Source organism: Phaethon aethereus (assembly GCF_964289735.1).
Source record: "Phaethon aethereus genome assembly, chromosome: 12".
Lineage (NCBI taxonomy): Eukaryota > Metazoa > Chordata > Aves > Phaethontiformes > Phaethontidae > Phaethon > Phaethon aethereus.
In genome coordinates, this window is record NC_138588.1 from 8099189 (window position 1) to 8116735 (window position 17547).

The 17547-nt window shown below is 40.8% G+C and overlaps 1 protein-coding gene across 1 annotated transcript in view; it reads left to right on the forward strand.

Moving 5' to 3' along the window:
* AGBL1 (AGBL carboxypeptidase 1) overlaps positions 1 to 17547 on the forward strand; it is a gene marked incomplete at both ends in the record, with an annotated part of 299879 nt that overhangs the window by 212668 nt on the left and 69664 nt on the right. The window lies entirely within an intron of this gene.

The following is a 17547-nucleotide window of genomic DNA, read 5'->3' on the forward strand; positions in this document are numbered from 1 at the left end:
CCTGACCTTGAATGTTTCCAGGGGTGGGGCATCTATCACTTCTCTGGGCAACTCGTGCCAGTGTTTCACCACCCTCACTGGGAAAAATTTCTTCCTTATATCTAGTCTTAATCTGCCCTCTTTTAGTTTAAAACCATTACCCCTTGTCCTATTGCTGGAGGCCCTGCTAAAAACTCTGTCCCCACCTTTCTTCTAAGCCCCCTTTAAGTACTGGCAGGCTGCAATAAGGTCTCCCCAGAACCTTCTTTTCTCCAAGGTGAACAACCCCAACTGTCTCAGCCTGTCCTCACAGGACAGGTGTTCCATCTCTGATCATTTCTGCAGCCTTCCTCTGGACTCTCTCCAACAGGTCCATGTCTTACCTGTGCTGAGGGCTCCAGAGCTGGATGCAGGACTGCAGGTGGGGTCTCACCAGAGCAGAGTAGAGAGGGAGAATCTCCTCCCTCGACCTGCTGGTCACACTGCTTTGGATGCAGTCCAGGATATGGTTGGCATCCTGGGCTGTGAGTGCACATTGCAGGCTCATGTCCAGCTTTTCATCTACCAGTACCCCCAAGTCCTTCTTGGCAGGGCTGCTCTCAATCCCTTCAGCCTTCAGCCTTTATTGGTACCAGGTGTTGCCCCAACCCAGGTGCAGGAGAATTAAATGTTTGTAGTTTAAAACTAGTTCTGTTGTCCTCTGTGGTTACCACAAAAATGCACAGAATCCTTGAATACCTTCTGTATTCTCTGCTTCTGAAAGTGTAAGTAGATGTCAGTGAAAATACACAAATTTTTGTGTACCTTTGCTAAAGCAGCGCCAGGCTTGGGAATCCTTCAGGTGCAACACAGAAAAATTCTGTGCAGTTACCTTGTGCAATACTTTTCTTATATGCTTTACATTGTGAACAGCAGCAGCTTTAAACATCTTGCAGGCTATCCTTATTCCAGAAATCTGCACTGTCCTGGTCACAGGAAAAGATATGCATGATACTTATTTAAGTGGGAAGCAATGGCTCTGACTGTAGCTAATGTTTTCTGGCAAAGGAAAGTGTGTCCCAAAGACTGTGCTGGCATGTCTAGAAAAAGATACAGATATGGGTGATTCTTATCAGAGCAGTATTCACCAATATAAAAAGAAAAGAATTAGTATTGTTCAACCTTGATGAAAATGCAAGCTTTACGTAGTTGTTAGGGTTTTGTTTTGTGGAAAGCAAACTGAAATTAAGCTGCAAGCAGTGTGATGGATTACACAGCACTTATGTTAAATATATCTATCTTGATCTAATGTGTTTCCTAAATACATGTTTCTGAGTGCCCATCTCTGTAGTCCTCTGGTGACAGGTCAAGCCAGTGAACAAGAAGTTAATCCAGCACTGAATATAGCTGACTCCCAGATGAAATGTCTCATTGCAAGGTACATAGATCAAAAGCTGTGGAGCCAGAGGTCTCTTCTGTTGTGAAATCCCTGCAGTTCATGTCCTGCATTTGTCTGTCTTTACCCTGGTGTCTGGTGTGCGTGGCACTGACTTGGCATCTCAGCATCTCCCTCCGACAGCAAACATTTTCACCTGTCAAGGTTTATAACTGTATGTGTCTTTTAATTTTTCTCTTCAGGCTGTCTCTGGGTATTTTGCAGCCTTATTCTTTCACCATTGCTGTGAAGGGGATGAAGGAGCAGGCTGGACCCTGCCTGCTTCCCTGGAATAAACTATTTGCTGTGCACTTTATATAGCTCTGTCAGACTCAGTGGTTAGCAAATTGGAGCAAGGTAATAGCTGTCAGGGAAGTGACTGGTCTAATGGAGGCATCCTGTGTGATTAGGGGATCTCTCAGACCAGATCGGGTCCATTGTATTCAGTGTACTGTCTCCAATGAGTCAAAGAAAGGTGGAATAAACCTTTAGCAGACCTAACTAAGTACAGTTTGGTGCACAGGCAAGAATTTCTTCCTGTCCCCAGTCTACAGTCTATCTTTTCCCTAACGTGTGAACTGTAAATGGAGTCATTTACAAGCGTGAGGGGGGTAACTGCAAAACTAAGTTTGCAGCAGAGGCAGAGTAGCAAAGTAACTGCACCTGAGAATAAGTAAAGGGGGCTGAACTTCCATCAATGGGTCTATAGTGCTAGTAGGACAGTAGAGTGTTTCCCCTAAAGCCGGGAAATCCTTGGACATCATGAAGTTTGCTGAACAGTGCTCTCACTGGTCCTCAACATGTCTATATGGCAGCTGTGTCATGAACATGCCAAAAGGTGGGGGAAGTATAAGATGCAGCATGTACATAAGATACATTAGAGCTACGATGTGTGATGGTGAGGAAGAGGGGTTAAATTGCAACCTGTGCTCGTGGGACACTTCATACTCAGTCTCGGACTTATTCAGCCATTATCACTCTCACATTGCACAAGGGTGTGACTTAGACACCTAGTTGTTTGTGGCTTTTCACAAGCGATATTTAGGTGTTTTTCTGAATTGACTAGCCCTCTTTCAACCAGCATTCAATAGGGTTGGTCTTACTGACCACTCTGACAAGGTCAAAGGCCAAATATGTGGAGAATTTGCAGCCACCTTCAAAAAACCAAAGCAGTATGTCAGGTGCTCATACAGGTACTTTATTCTGCCCTTTCCCAAACTTGGCCTCACAAGCATGCTATTGCCGTGCCCCAGGAATAATCACTAATTTTGTGTTTCCAGCCTCCCGCCGGGCCTTGCAGTCAATTCTGGCATTCAGAATCTCTCTGCTGGGAAAATGAAATGCCAGCTTGTACTTTGGACGTCATGTTTTTTGATAATAGGTTTCATGCCTCATTTGCTGTAAAAGCAATTAGGTTTTAAGTTAACGCTTAAGGTAACTTCCCATTTGTCATGACCACAAAAGAGGATGGCAAGTGACTGTTCACGTAAAGCAAGTTTGAAAGAGAAAGCAAGAGCAACCCCCACCATAGGTATCCTTCCTTTCTTCCTCATGGTTTGAACTGATGGCACATTTCTTCACTTTCTTTTTCTCTGCCCTACAGGTTGTGCTAGGAAATGTTTTGCATACACTGCAGTAACTGTAGCCATTTGTTCATGAGACACATCTTATATGTTGAGACAGGCTTTTGTGAAGTCATTGTGCATTTTCTGCTGACTCAAATATTATTCATCTTCTGTGTTTCTTCATCATTCTTACCTTTCTTGAGCAGAGCCAAATCTCTCTCCAACCCAGATGGTAAATATATCTAGTTCTGCTATTAATCAAAAGCAGAAGGCTTAATCACTGCTCCAGTCCTTTGTCCAGATATAATCTTCATACATATATATCATCTTCCATACATTGAGCAGTTAGATTGGTTAGCGTATGGATGGCAAATCCAAGAATTGACGAGAAGGATTTGCAGATCATTTGGACCTATGCTCGCTGCTCTTCTATACTGCATTGATGCACCATCGTGATCCTGGATAGTATTGAACTGTTGGATTTCCCATCTTTTCACCATAATGCACCTTCTCCTGACAATGGCTGTGCAAGCAATTCCACTCATCTTTTAAGCTATATGGTCAAAATATGATTCACATCAAACTAAAGTGAATTTGAGGAGATGAAGCAGACAAGAAAGAAGAAAGTTCAAGCAACAAAATAATGCAAATGGAGCAAAGTATGCTCGCTTCATTTGGGACATCTTTAGTGCATCTTTGAATAGCAGAAATGTAGCATTATACTTGTGTGCGGTGATGGGAAATGGCTCCTTTGCCTGGTGGTTTGAGTCTTCCTATAGTTACAGGTGAATGTGGGTGTCATTCCTTGATACTGTATTTGTTTTGATTGTACAAACTGGAAGGAATTTCAACTGAAGGGTTTGAGTGCAAGACAGTGCTTCATCCTGCAAAACACCCCATCACCTGAAAGTCAGGGTGTACCAGCAGTTGTGGCATCCAGTCCCCTGGGGCAGACTGGGCTCTGGGGAGTTCTCTGACAGATGGATGAAAGATGAAAGTGCTTTTTCATCATCTGGTGAATCTCACCCCATGGGGAAAAATAAGCAGGAATTATCTGACCATTTTAATTCAGATTTCTATTTGATTGAAGCTTCATCTTTAAGTAAAGATTTGGTGCATTTTTAACCTTGATCGTCTGTAGACATTAAATACCTTGTGGCAGCTTTCAGAAGAGAAAGTTGTTTATTGATTCTATTTTTTAGCTTAGTCACAGATTTTATTGCTGGTAAAGGAGTTTGAAATTTCTACTGAGTTATGAGCATTTCTGGATGTGGTATTTCTGTAGTTGGATGCTGGAGAGAAAAGTGCTGTTGGAATGTATTTACGTAAGTAAGCCGAACTACCATGTCACTTTGGTGCAGAACATGGGGCAAAAAGAGTTTTTAATGTATTTCATGTAACACTTGTGAGAGCACAGTCTAACATTAACGCAAAGTGACAGGTATGAAACTAGCTGAAGCTGGGCTTTGGAGCGGTCTAGTGTTGCTGTAACCATTTAGTATCAGTTCAGGAAATGTGTTAACTCCTGACTGTCTTATAACATGCTCCAGTGATCTTTCACACTGATGTTGCAAGAGTGATATGTTCTTGCCCTGCCAGGGTCTGACCTAAAGAATTGCTGCCTCTGCTGTCGAGAGGAAAGAAAAACCCTCAGATTTTGCGTTTGGATCTATTACAGGCTTTAGATTTTATTGCCATTATTTGCCTTGATAATAATGTTTTCTAAATAAGAATGTGAACCTTCTTCCATCCACCCCTTTATCCTTCTTATCCTGCACTCTTCAGTGTCTCTCCTTTGTTATTGCAAGAATACAAACCCAGTGAATTCTTTGGAGGTTCAGCCAAGCAATACAGCCTATAATGAATATATTTGGTATTCAGAAGGCTTTTATGTAGCTGTTCACAGGTGAGCCACCGTAATTCAGCAACTTCTTATTAACACTTTCTAGAGCAGTCCCTATTTTCTTCCTATTGATTTTTATTATTATTATGAAATACCTCAGGAGCTGCACAGCTTCTGTTGGTTGTTATCAAATGCCAGCACCAGCTATGCCAGGCTGGATACAATTATTCATGCTTATTTCAAAAGTGATTAATTTATCATTTAATAGTTAATAATAATCATTTAAATAGCAGTAGAAAGGAAGGAGAGAAAAAGAGCAAATGGAAGAGAAAGAGATCATAGAAGGAACTTCAAACATGCACAAAAGCACTGCTTGCTATTGTATCTGTCTGAGGTTATTCAAATTACTGTGCGCGTACAGATCTGACTGGACTACAGATAATGAACTTGTATATATCCAGCAGAACAAATGGGCTCAGCATTGCCCTTTCTGTGAGGTGTATTGCTGTAGTACTGTCTGGTATAAGACATTTTCGTATTGATCAGAGACATCTGTATTTCTGTGGTGCAGTCCCTTTCCCTTAAGATCTAACTTGAAATATGAAAGCCACTGGGGCCCTTCATGTGCTGGGATAGAAAAATAAAGCTGATTGCTATCAGGGGTTCAGAAGTGATTTCCATTTATCAAGTGTCCCCCAAAGGAATGTATTATGAGGGATGTACACTTTCCTCTGAAGTGGCCTTTATATAGACCAGGACAGTGCTCATGCTGGAACAGAATAGGTGGATTTTTTTCTAAAAGGGTACAAAAGACGATGGGAAGATCAGTCTGTTTAAACTACTGGTCATCGTGAAAGTAGGTAGAAGTGGGATTTCAGCCTGAACATGTCACAGGTGTAGTGCTGAAGAGACAGGTTCAGAGGACTATATATAGCATTATATAGACTATACGTATACTTCAACAGTAGCTGAAACACCAGTTGCATTACATTTGGGGCTCTGGCACAATAGCAGGAGGACACAACTTTGTCAGTGGGATGCTACTGATGATCTCTGTCCTTTGCTTTCAGCTGTTTGACAGTATGAAGAGGGTATGGATGAACAAGGCATTACTTGTGGTGGGAATCCTTGTGCCTTTGGGCTAGTGGGAGACATGGATAAACGATAAGGCTGTTTCAAGGATCTTGGTGATTTAGTGTCTCCTTGTGGAACTTTTCCAAATGATGTTCCTGGCGTCCCAAAAGAACTTGAGACTTGTGAAAACCAGAGAACAGACAGATCTTTCATGCTGATATATGCTACAGTACTTTTTTTAAGGCAGGAGAAGCAATGGAATGAATGAGTAGAATGGTAGTTAGGTGAAGTGCACTTCCAACCCTTTTAGAAGAAAGCACATATTTGAGGAAGTAGTGTATTTTACCTCTGATGAGTTGTTCTCTTTATTGCAATTGTTACTTGAGGTGACCTCTAATCTGTCCACAGCTCCCAACAGAGCCCCTTCAGGATCACGCTCATGTAGGTGAAAATTAGACTGGTTGAGGGTCAAAACAGGCTTTGCTTTCCTGTGTGTTGGAGAGTTAATCATGGGGCACAGATTACAGGAACAAGAGATTTTTTGATCTGGATTATCTGGACCGAACACTTAACCGTGTGGAGTTCTCACCTCTTGGACTCAACAGAGGGGTCCAGATGTCCAAGCATCGCAGAAGCTGGAAGCAAATTGAAATGAATGGCAGGGGCCTGCGAGACTGTATAGAGCACAATGTCTCCCCACCCATCAGTATCATCAGAGCCTCACAGCAGTGGTGCTGACAGTCGTGTATACATTGCCACTGTCTAAAGTAGATTTCTTGTCATGGGCAAAATATAGGGATAGAAGAATCTGAATCCCCTGTAAAATCACCAGTGGGATCCAGTTTTTCACCAGGTCAGAAGTTTGTACCTGTGTAAGTTATTCAGACAATAAAAGCTAAGGAGAGACAAACGGTTTCGATCTAACGATGCTCCTAGGCACATTTTGTCCCTATCACTGCATCCTTTCTCTGCAAAGGGAACATAAGAGCAGAGATTTCTGCTTTCGAGGCAAATAGCTTATTGCAAGTCCTTTTGGTCTGGTGCCCAGCCTGCAAATGAGAGTCTGACAAGGCCTCTTGTATGGTGGTGACAGTGTACAACTGCTATCTAGGAGCATATAAAAAAGCTTAGCAAGACAAATGAGAGACTAAATGGTTAAAGGGATAGAGAAGGCAGAGAAATTCATAATTAAAGCTGTAGAATTGCAGTAAAAGCAGCACATAGCCTGGGAGGAAAGCGGGTGGGCGAGCAAAGTGTCATATTTGAAGGTGAAAGTTGGCACTTGAACAGCATTTTAAAGTACTCCAAAGCCACCTCCACTGACATCTGAGCTGTATTGTATATTCTGTCAGAGGCTCTGGCTGCTCAGTGTATTGTGGCTGTGACTCACACACAGACCCTGCCGCTTGCTGCCATGCTAGGTATTGTAAAGAGAGATATGGCAGAGGTATTGTGTGAGACATGAGATAAATATGTCCTGATTGTCATTTCAGGGCTCAGCACACACATGTACTAGTGTGGATGAGTACTTATACATAGAGATACAAATGATACTGGTGAATGCCAGTCCCTGTGGCCTCTGACAATTCATTATATTCTCTAAGAAATCATATGGATTTATTTGGATGTATAGGTTAAATGTGATGTTGGCAAAAAAACCTTGTGAGAATTAGGTTTGAGCTGAGACTAGAAGGATGTGAGGGGGAAGATCCACATGAAATTAATACTTAGCCTTTCTTTTCGTCTGCAAAGCGGAAATGTACTCAAGCTGAAAATCCCGGAACAAATTCCCATGAATGTGGGGAAAGTTCACTTTCAAGTACATGAAGACCCATCCCTTTTTGGCCCTTGCCAGTCTGTAGCACTCAGATCACTTATCTGGGCTGCATTACTACTGTAGGAGAAACCTGGGGCAGAGCACTGCCACTTTCTCATCACTGTTACAGTTCAAGGTGAGAGGTGCGGGACTGATTCTGTCCTGGCACAGCACAGGTGGACCTGTGATGTGCTGGAAGGACTCAGTGGGCACATGGGGGTGTGGGTAGAGAAGTAGGAAAGGATGCTGAGATGTATTGGCAGAACTCTCTGGAAAATTGTAACTGAAAGATTTGGATTGGGACACAATGGCTAAAACAAACACACACCCTTGTTTGTTGTGAACTTTCCCAAGGAAAGGTTATGGCTTCCTTCTGCCCTGTTGCCTGTGGGCAGATACTGAGGGCTTAGGCCGTGAGTCCTGAGCAGAGCCAATGTGCCAGGGCCAAGGGCAGCCGTCCGAGCAGGAAGGAGAGGCAGACTCAGAAGAGTGTAAGAGGAAAGAATAAAAAAATGTTCCCTTTGCATCTATTTGGAGATGTTCTCTCTATATGTCCCCCTGCTCCATCTCCCATTCCTACTTCTATTTGCTCCTGTTAAAACATGTTTTTTACATGGAGGAAAAGTTAATTTCTGGAAGGTCAGATTTAATTTTTAAAGTAACAGCATGTTTTCAAATATATCCCTAGCCATTTAAAAATACAAAATTGGCAGCTTTATGTATGACACATTATTCATCATTTAAACTATAATGGTTTCCTTTTAAGTGCTAACAGTTACTTACTACCTTAAATTTGTATTTCAATATAAGTTACGGTTTGAGGATTTGGACTTGGAAGGCAGAATAAGCAATAGAAGCAGCTGAATACCAGAAAAAGATTCTGCTATCAGGCTAGTATAATCAGAAATTAAGAATAAGGGGAAGAATAGAAAGTATCTGTTCTCTATCTATGTCTCTAATCTGTTTGTTCTGTCTAGTCTACCCAGCAAGTTTTTACGTCGCCCTCCGTACTTCAGAATCATTTCTGAAGATGCCATTTTATAGCATCCTCCAAAATGCACCAGCATCTCATTGAAAGATAAAAGTCCAATGCAATTCAAAGAGAAAGCAAACACCCATTTCAAATAATAAAGCAGTGTTTCATTTTCCACTGAGCTGCAGGGGGCAGCCAAGAATTTGGGTAAAGTATTGTTACCTGGATTTATATTGTCAGGCTTTCCCAAGTATTAATACTTATTTTTTTGTTCTAGCACACAACTTATGTTTTCATCTATGAATAAGTGAATCATAAGAAAATAGGATCCACTGTAGTACATTAGTACAGTCAATTGTCCTTTCTGACAGTGCTCAGCATTGGAGATTTCAGAGGGATGCAAGAAATTGCCATAGTGGACAATTACAGAATACCCCTACCCTGTGGGAGAATGCCTTTCTATCTTCTGACAGTGATTTATTTATACCTGGAAACATGAGAATTTGTAGCCTTTCTGAGTAATTAGAATAACAATAATCCTATCTAATGAAATGTTCCAGTGCTCTCATTTTCTTTATAAGTGCCTAATGCTTTTTGAATCTTACATTGCTCCTGGCTGCACCTTGTTATCTCATGAGTGTTATAGATTAGCTGTGTGTTGTGCAGAAAGAGAAAGTATTTCCTTTCATCAGCTGGTCTCTCACCTTTGCAAATGCACCTTTGTCCTCTGCTGTAAGAAAGAACAATTGGGAGTGCCCAAATTGCCAGTTATTTTGTAAACAACTATCACCTTCCTTCTCATGCATCTGGTCCTGAAAGATGCTCTTTTTTTTGTCTTCCTATGCCTCTAACTACTTTTACCACCTACTTTGGAATCCTGCTTATTTATGTGATATGTTTTAAGATAGGAAGACAAGAATTCAAGATGATTCTGCTAGGGAAAGTGTAGCATTTGTTAAAGTAACAGTTTTGTAATATTTTCAATGTTGTCTGTGTATCTTGCTGTTGAGGTTTAGTAATTTCAAGAAGGATGGTAGGCTCCTGGATTAATCAGCTCTATCCTCACCTGGTTTGATGTACTGTATTGGAGAAACCATTTTATCTTTAAGCAATTATCTTGGAAGATACAAATGGGTTGGTGAAGGAAACCAGAGTCTCTCATGTGAAAGTGCATGCCCATAAGAAATCATGTCGGTTTTTTTTTTTTTTACTTTTTAGATTTCAGTGTTATGTGTCTGGCCTGAAGACAGTGCTTATTCTTACCTAAATAATCCAGAAAGGACCAAGTAGAAAAGAGACAACTGGATGAGGATGTGAAGCTGGCAGTTCGTGTGGTACAGAACGGGGAGCAAAAGACGGAGGGTCCCTAGAAGAGGTGGATATGGAAGGGTAGGGGCAAGCTGAGACTTAATCCTGCTCTCTGCCTTCCCCTGTAGCTCATGGAAGAGATTCTCAATACCACAAAGAACCTGATGCTTTAGTTTCAGGAGTTCAGGATTAGAAAAAGGGTTGTGTGGAAATATAAATAATGGATTAGGCTGAAAAATTGGTTTAGGCGGTTTGATGGTATCTCTGAGGTGTCTTTGCCCCTTTCAAGGAGGAGTAGATTGGAGACATGAGACACAGAAATACAGCTTTTGTTCACTTTTCTCTCTCGCTTTTTAAAATCATATCCAACTTTTCTTGTGCAAATGTACTGTTCTGGATCAAAGCCTCATCTCTGAGCAGAGAAAGTCCCTGGAGAGCAAGGCCTGAAGGCTAAGCCCACAGTGCTGCTGCTGTTGGCTGTATACTAGTCTATTTGGGAAATCTAGTCATGCATGACCCAGCACCTGGTGATACAGTGAAGTTGGGAGCAGTGTACTTGGGCATCCTTGCATAACTTTTGATCTTTGTTCTCTTTGCCAGCTCAGGTCCCTCTGGTGACCATGGTCCACCAGTGTCAGATGTCTGTAAGGCTCTTATGTAATGCAACATCTACTAATTCCTTAAATTTCTCAGAAATTGAATACTCTGGCATAGGGGCTGGAATTTATCAGAGAAGGGGATAATGGATAAGATTACTTGAGGTCTCTGCCCTTTTCAGAGTATTTTTCCTCATGTCTTATTTCTGGCATTTCCATCCACTTGTGGAGTGACTCTAGATGACCATCTATTGAGAAAGAAACAATAGAAAGATGTTGAATGAAACTTCAGAGATATTTCTTCTGCAGGTATGTCAGGAACAGCCATGAAAAGAGCATACCTGTTTGCATAGGCATCTCTCCTGCCTTGTGGTGCTTTCCTGTCTTTACTGCATCCCTTAACTGTTAACACAGCTTAAACACGGCACCTCATAAGCAGCAGTGTCCTTGATCCATCATTAAAAATATCCTTGACACAATGTGGCATCAGAAGGAAGGTTTGTGATGCTAATTGCTGGCAGCACTGCTCTCCTGTGGATGTTACCCAGAAAGACCTGATACTTTTTTTTTTTTAATTTTGGGGGAGGGGGCTGGTTTGGTTTGCTACTTTTTTTTTTCTTTTTTTTTTTTTTTTTTACACATTTCCCTGAACGGTGTATGAGAGCTGTGAGAGTAGATTTGTGATCCCAGGAAGGTAACCTTTCCCATCCCTGCAAACCCTTTCTATGGGTTTGCATGTGGGGTGTTTTGTTGCCTTTTTTTTTTTTAATATGAATAACAACAACAAAAAATTGTTATGGTAGGGACTCCATTTTGAGATTTTTTTTTTTAAATGTTGAAAGAGTAATTATTAATTGAATAGGCAGAAGGGAAACAGGCCAAATTTTCTGTCTTTTCACAAGAATGTTGAAGGCGGAGGGAGACAGAGAAGTCTGTCTATCCTCCAAGCAAGACCACCTCTTCCACAACAGGAAAATAATATTGGAAGTGTATCAGGGAGCCTCAAGATCTTCAAGAGCAGTGAAACCCAGATCCCTGCTGTGGGGATCCCTCAACAGAGATTTATATTCTCAGAGTTTGGGCCTGGACTCTTCTCTGATCATTTGCCCCACTGAGTGACATTCCTGTGCAGTTTGTAGCCTTGCTGGGTTGTCCTCTCCGTTACACCTGTGCCTGATGTAATTGTTCAACTACTCTACGACCTTTACACTTTCTGGGTGTCCAGCCTACTTCCAGCTCCTCTATAGTAGTGGCACAAGTACTCCTGAAGGATTTCCCTACTTGTCCCCACCTTGCTTTTCTAGAAATTGCCTGTGCTCTGTAATGACTTAGAAAGTAAAGGCATAGAGGCATATGCCCTTGTTTAGTCCCTGCTGGTGGGTCAGAAGTGGAGATTAATAGGATAGGAAACATGTTTCTACTCTGCAGTCAGTAACGGAAATTCGTTGGAACTAAATTAATCATGAAACAGACACAAAGAAGAGAATAGATTAACAGGGAATTAACTCATTAATTAGATTCATACCAAAATTCAGAAGAGGGTTTTCTTCAAGATAACAACCAAGTTCAAAGATCAGCAAGGGTTGGTCTTGGCAGGCACAGTATTTTATTTCTGAACTCTGTCAGGTTTTATTTTAGCCCAACATTTGCCTGGTTATAATAGTATATCAAAAAAGCAGCCGGCAGCGTCACCACAAAGCGCCCATCAATGGAAGCTGTTACCAGCCCGTTCACATCGCTAAACTCTGGTTCCTGGTGGTAGCCTAAGCGTGGGAGCCCTCTCTCTGTTGTGCCATCTTGCTATATTTAGAGCTCTGTAAGTCCTTGGGTGATTATCAGCAGCTTGTTGAAGGGTGTTTTTTCCAGCATTAGGGTGAGCAGAAACCACATGCAGATTTAAGTAAAGAAAAATGTTAAAACATTGTCTTCCATGCTGCACTTTTCAGGATCCCCAACTTGCCCTTTTTTTCAAACTCACAGTAGCAGGGTGGCATGGAGGTAAGGTACTGCATGTTTCTAAGGAGATGGGGTTTGGCTGCAGTCTCTTTGCCATTCTAGTGGGACGCTTCTCTATGCGATCTCCTCTTAGGCTGGGCTGCACCTTGGATTTAGGGTTAATTTAGGATCTACGCAGTAGCGTTCTTCTTAAAGCAAGATTTACATTGCCCGTCTTGGTCATTGCACTTTACCACAAGCTTGCTTGCTGTGCAACTTAAATGTCTTCCTTCATATTGACACGTATGGATACTTTGGTGAAGGGAACATAAGAGGAAACAGAAGAGCTCACTTAGCAGTTACCTGTTATTCCGTGCTGCAGAAAGGCCCTGCCGGCTCCCTTCAGGCACTGCATAACCTTTGCAGTGAGACCTGGGACTGTCCAGATGCCCGAAGGTCTGGAGACAGAGCTGCGTGTAACACATACCACACTGCTGCATAATGGAGCTGGTGATCAGTGTGTTGAGAATGGTTTTTGTTACATGTTCTTAATGAACTAACAAACCAGAGCTAAACACTAGTTGAAATGTGAGTGAATCTGTGTGAGAAAGGCCCCCTGCTTTCTGACTTACCCTTTCCTGTCTTTTGCTTTTGCTGCCTCTCAGCATGAATGCAATCAAATCGTACTCAGAAACATCTGAGCTGCCTATTTGCTGCTTAGGACTTTCTCGGTAGTCAAGTTTCTGCATTGTTTATTTAGAGTTAAGTGTTCTGCTGAGTCTCTTATCACTTTCTGTAAATAACAACTGTCCTCAAAATTCTTCAGGCTGATTACTAAGACTGACATTCTGTGTGTTTTGAGTTGCTGAGACGTATTAATCCCTAATATACTTTGGTCTGTGGATGGAAAAGCTAAGGCATTGAGGATGTCACAAGAGATAAAAGCCAAAGGACTTAATCTTCTTGGAGATGTGAATAACTCTCCCAGCAGCAACTATGCATATTTCTACTGTGCACAAAGTGTTTGAGGAGTCTGCCTTTCAATCCAACATGATAGAGATTTTATAGAACCAGAGCTAATTAATTTCTGGAAAAGACAAGGTACGCTTTATTTTTACCTACCTGTAGTTTGTCATGGTAAAGTTTATACCACTTAAGGTTGGAGTTGATGGGGGCAGGGAACGACACACAAAGTAAAACTATACCAAAGTCTTTCAGGCCCACCAAATGGGATTCATCAACTTTATTAACTATCTAAAAGTTAAGAACCTGGCCATGTCATTTATCAAAAGCTTTCTTTACAGTCACTGAGAGCAATTCATCCCATCTGTCTTATGCACCTTTTAATAGGTTTCACTTCGATTTAGTAGCAGGATAAGTAACTAGGGAAAGCTATCTCACCAGAGGGCGGGGTGGGGAAGAGAAGACATAGTCTGTGGTTGTAATCTGTTCTCCTTTTTATTTTAGAGTCTAAGCCTCTTCCTATCGGAGTGTGAAAGCTGGCAGCACATCTCCTCAAAAGACACCTTCTAGCAACCCCTGCTAAAATGCAGATGGGAAAATGAAAGGAGATATCAGGTGCACAGATTATATAAAATCCAATCCAGAGTTTATGCTGTCATAATTCAGTCCTGTATAATCTACACAAGACAGATGAAATATCAGTTTATACTGTAGATATGACTCAAGGCAATTGAAGACTTTACTGTGCTTTGGATCAGGACAGTTAAGAATGCAGAGTACACATTCAGTGAGAAAAACATTTTTTCTTTCTGCTTTTAATACAGCAAAAATGCTTTGCCACTTCTTTTGTTTCCTTCCTTCAATCACAACAAAGGAATGTTGCAAGTGGCTCCAGAGAAACAAAGTTTAGAATAGAAAAGGGATTTAGAGAGAAAAGATTAGATGAAATTGGTAAGAAAAAGAATTGCCAGTACCATGTTCCCAGCTCAGCCTTCTGAAGAGAAGCCCTCTTCTCCTGATCCGTTATGATTCACTTGGCAGCTCTACCCAGACTGGCCTCTCTGCTTCGCCTATACTGTTGTAAACTAATACTCAGTGATAACAGCCCTGCCAAGCCTGGTCACCGCTGATGCATTGTACACAGCTTTCATTAACCTATTTGTGCCTAACAGTTCATCAATGAAACCTCATTCTAATTCCCTTCCTTCTGATCTTCTATGGGCTTTTTGTGAGGAGGAGTGAGTTTGCAAGAAAGGAGTGACCTGTAATACTCCCTAGGTTTAGCTGTAGCACGAGCAAGTTTTATTCAAACTTTCCTTTTAGACTGCACAATTCAATCAGTGCATGTTGATATAGACTTGCACTTCTTCATCTTCCTGTCTTTTGACCTTACAGTGATTTCCTTTTAAATACTGTTGTGTCCAGTAGTGATTGATTTTTGGGTGCTATGTGCAATCTTACCAATGCATCCCACTCCCGATATGCAACTATTTCTACTATGGTTGTTGGAAAGTGATGAAAGTCATTCCACACTGCTCTAGCAGACCCAACCTCTTACAATTCTGCTGTTCCTTTGCCTCTGCTCTGCCAGTTACTACTGCAATTATTCCTCCTATGTTATCATTGTGGGGAATGAACTTCCCACTTTTGGGGGAACTACCTCAATTTGTTTGCATAAAATCAGAGAAGTTAAGGGCTGGCAGGGATCTCCACAGGTCATCTGTTTTCCCCACTGAGGATCAACTTTACCAATATATTTCCTGAAATATTAGTCTAATCTTTTCTTAAAGAGTCCTTGTTAATTATTTTTTTTGCCCTATCCAGCCTAGACATAGAGAACTGATTATTTGCTTTTCAATATGTCCTCTGGACCCTTTTCAGTTGGGACAAGTCCTCCTTATAATTGCTTTGCTCAAGCTGGAAATGGAACTCTAGAGGAGCTCCTAATGGTGCTAAATCAAGAGAGAACAGATTAATTTATATGTCTTGTCAGGTTACATTCTTTATGCCCACCCAGTATTGTATTTGCATTTTTGTAACAGAAAGGAATTGGGTAGCTCACGTTCAGCTTGTAATCTTCAATAATCCAAATTGTTTTTTTCCAATAGAAATACTACCTTGTCATTGCTCCTCATTTGTGTGTTTGTAGCATTGATTATTCCTGTCTAATTGTAGTAACTTGTACTTGACCCTATTGAATTGCAACAGTTTTCTTCAGGCTACATCTCCAGTTTGTCAAAATGATTTTGAATTTTAATACAATCTTTGTCTGTCTTTGGTTTCATCTGCAAATTAAATTAATATGCTTCCTATTTAATCTAAATCTTTAATGAAAATATTAAATTGTACCAAATCCATGACTAAGTCCTGCAGAAGCTCATTCAACACATCTACCCATTTTGACAGTGAAACAGAGAACTGCTTTCCGAGTACAATTTTCTAAACAGTTTATGTATTCATTCTGCTGTAGTTCATCTAGACCATGCTACTTATTTTCTCTGAGACTTTCAAACAGTTTCAAAAACTTTTCTATATGACATGTTGTCCACTGGGTATTACCCGGATACCTTCTCACAGAAGCAAATTAGAATGGGTCATCATAATTCGTTACTGATAAAGCTGTGCTGAGTGATATCCACTACTTCTCTTCTCCTAGGTACTTCCAAATTGTTTCTTTGTTCTGAGGAACTGAAGTTAAGCTGACAGGTCTATCATTTGCTGTCTTCTCCTTTTTTTCTGTCTTCAAAAGATAGTTTCTACGTTGTGTCGGTTATCTAGTTCATCACCAATCCTGCCTATGTTCTAAAAAAATAACGAACAGCTTTGAGATTGATTGAGATTGTTCCTTAGAGCTGCAGAAGGACTATAGCAGATTCAGCTCATTTGGAACGATCTAAGCTATGTAACTTCTCTAACCTATTCCTTTTGTACTCTAGGCCTCCTTTACTCCTTTGTTAGTTCTTAACAATGTTAATTCATCACAGTTGACCTTTTTATGAAAATTGATGCAAAATCACTCTTCTCAAGCCTTATTGTCAATAGCTTTTTTTCTTCTCTCGAAAGTGGACTAACAATTTATGCTGCCTTTTACTACTAATAAACTGAAAGAATGATATCCTTTTCTGTGTAATATTTTTGCCAGACTCACTTATGCCTTCATTTTTCAGGCTTTATTCCTAGCTGTTTTTTCTGTACTTTTGCACTCGTGAGTATTACCCAATCCATTCTAATCCGTTTTTCAAATTCTTTTGTACTTTTTCCATACATTTGAAGTCAATTAAGAGCTTACAGTATAACCAGGTTGGTCTCTTAACATTTTGGCGGTCTTTCTTTGTAATAACATAGTTTATGTTTATGTCATTTTTCTGAGGAATGTACAGTTCTTCTTAAGTCTCCTACAGAAAGAAAAATCTTCAGGGTCCACATTCACCTACCCATCCACCGATCTCCATTAAGTTCTCTGCTGTGGAAGATTTACATAAAGCCTTGTCCACTTGATCTTACTCTTTTGCTGAGCTTTGGTGGAGCTCTTCTATGGAAGCACCTTTTGTGGTTCTGGAATTTATTTTGTCTTTCTCTTCTGACACTGCTTGCAAGGAAAATGTGAATTTGTGCTTTAATGCTAGGGAACTGCATGTCTTGTGCTGAGTTGACAAGGTCTTTAAAAGTGAGAAAATCTGTCAAATATAAGGGTTCATTGCCTCTGAAGGAAATGGAGTTCCTGTTCAGAGTCAGCTTTGCCTGGAAATCATACTCACAGTCAGGCAAAGTTACAGGATGAATAAAACCACATTATTCTGTTAAAGTGTAGCTCAAATACAGATTACGAATTTCATCACACTCTTGTCATTACAAAGCAACAACAAAACCTTTGCTCATTTTATCTAAAGATACTGTCTTTATCTCTCATACTGCAAGTTGTGTTTCCCAAAGCTACTTCATTTTTTGAAGGTATTGACAGGAGGTTTTGGTCAATTGAAAGTATTATAGGTAGAGTGGAGGTAGATTCCAGTGTATTGACATTCCTTTAGTCTGGCTGATGCTCTATAATAACCCCAAACTCACCTGCTGAATCATTGGA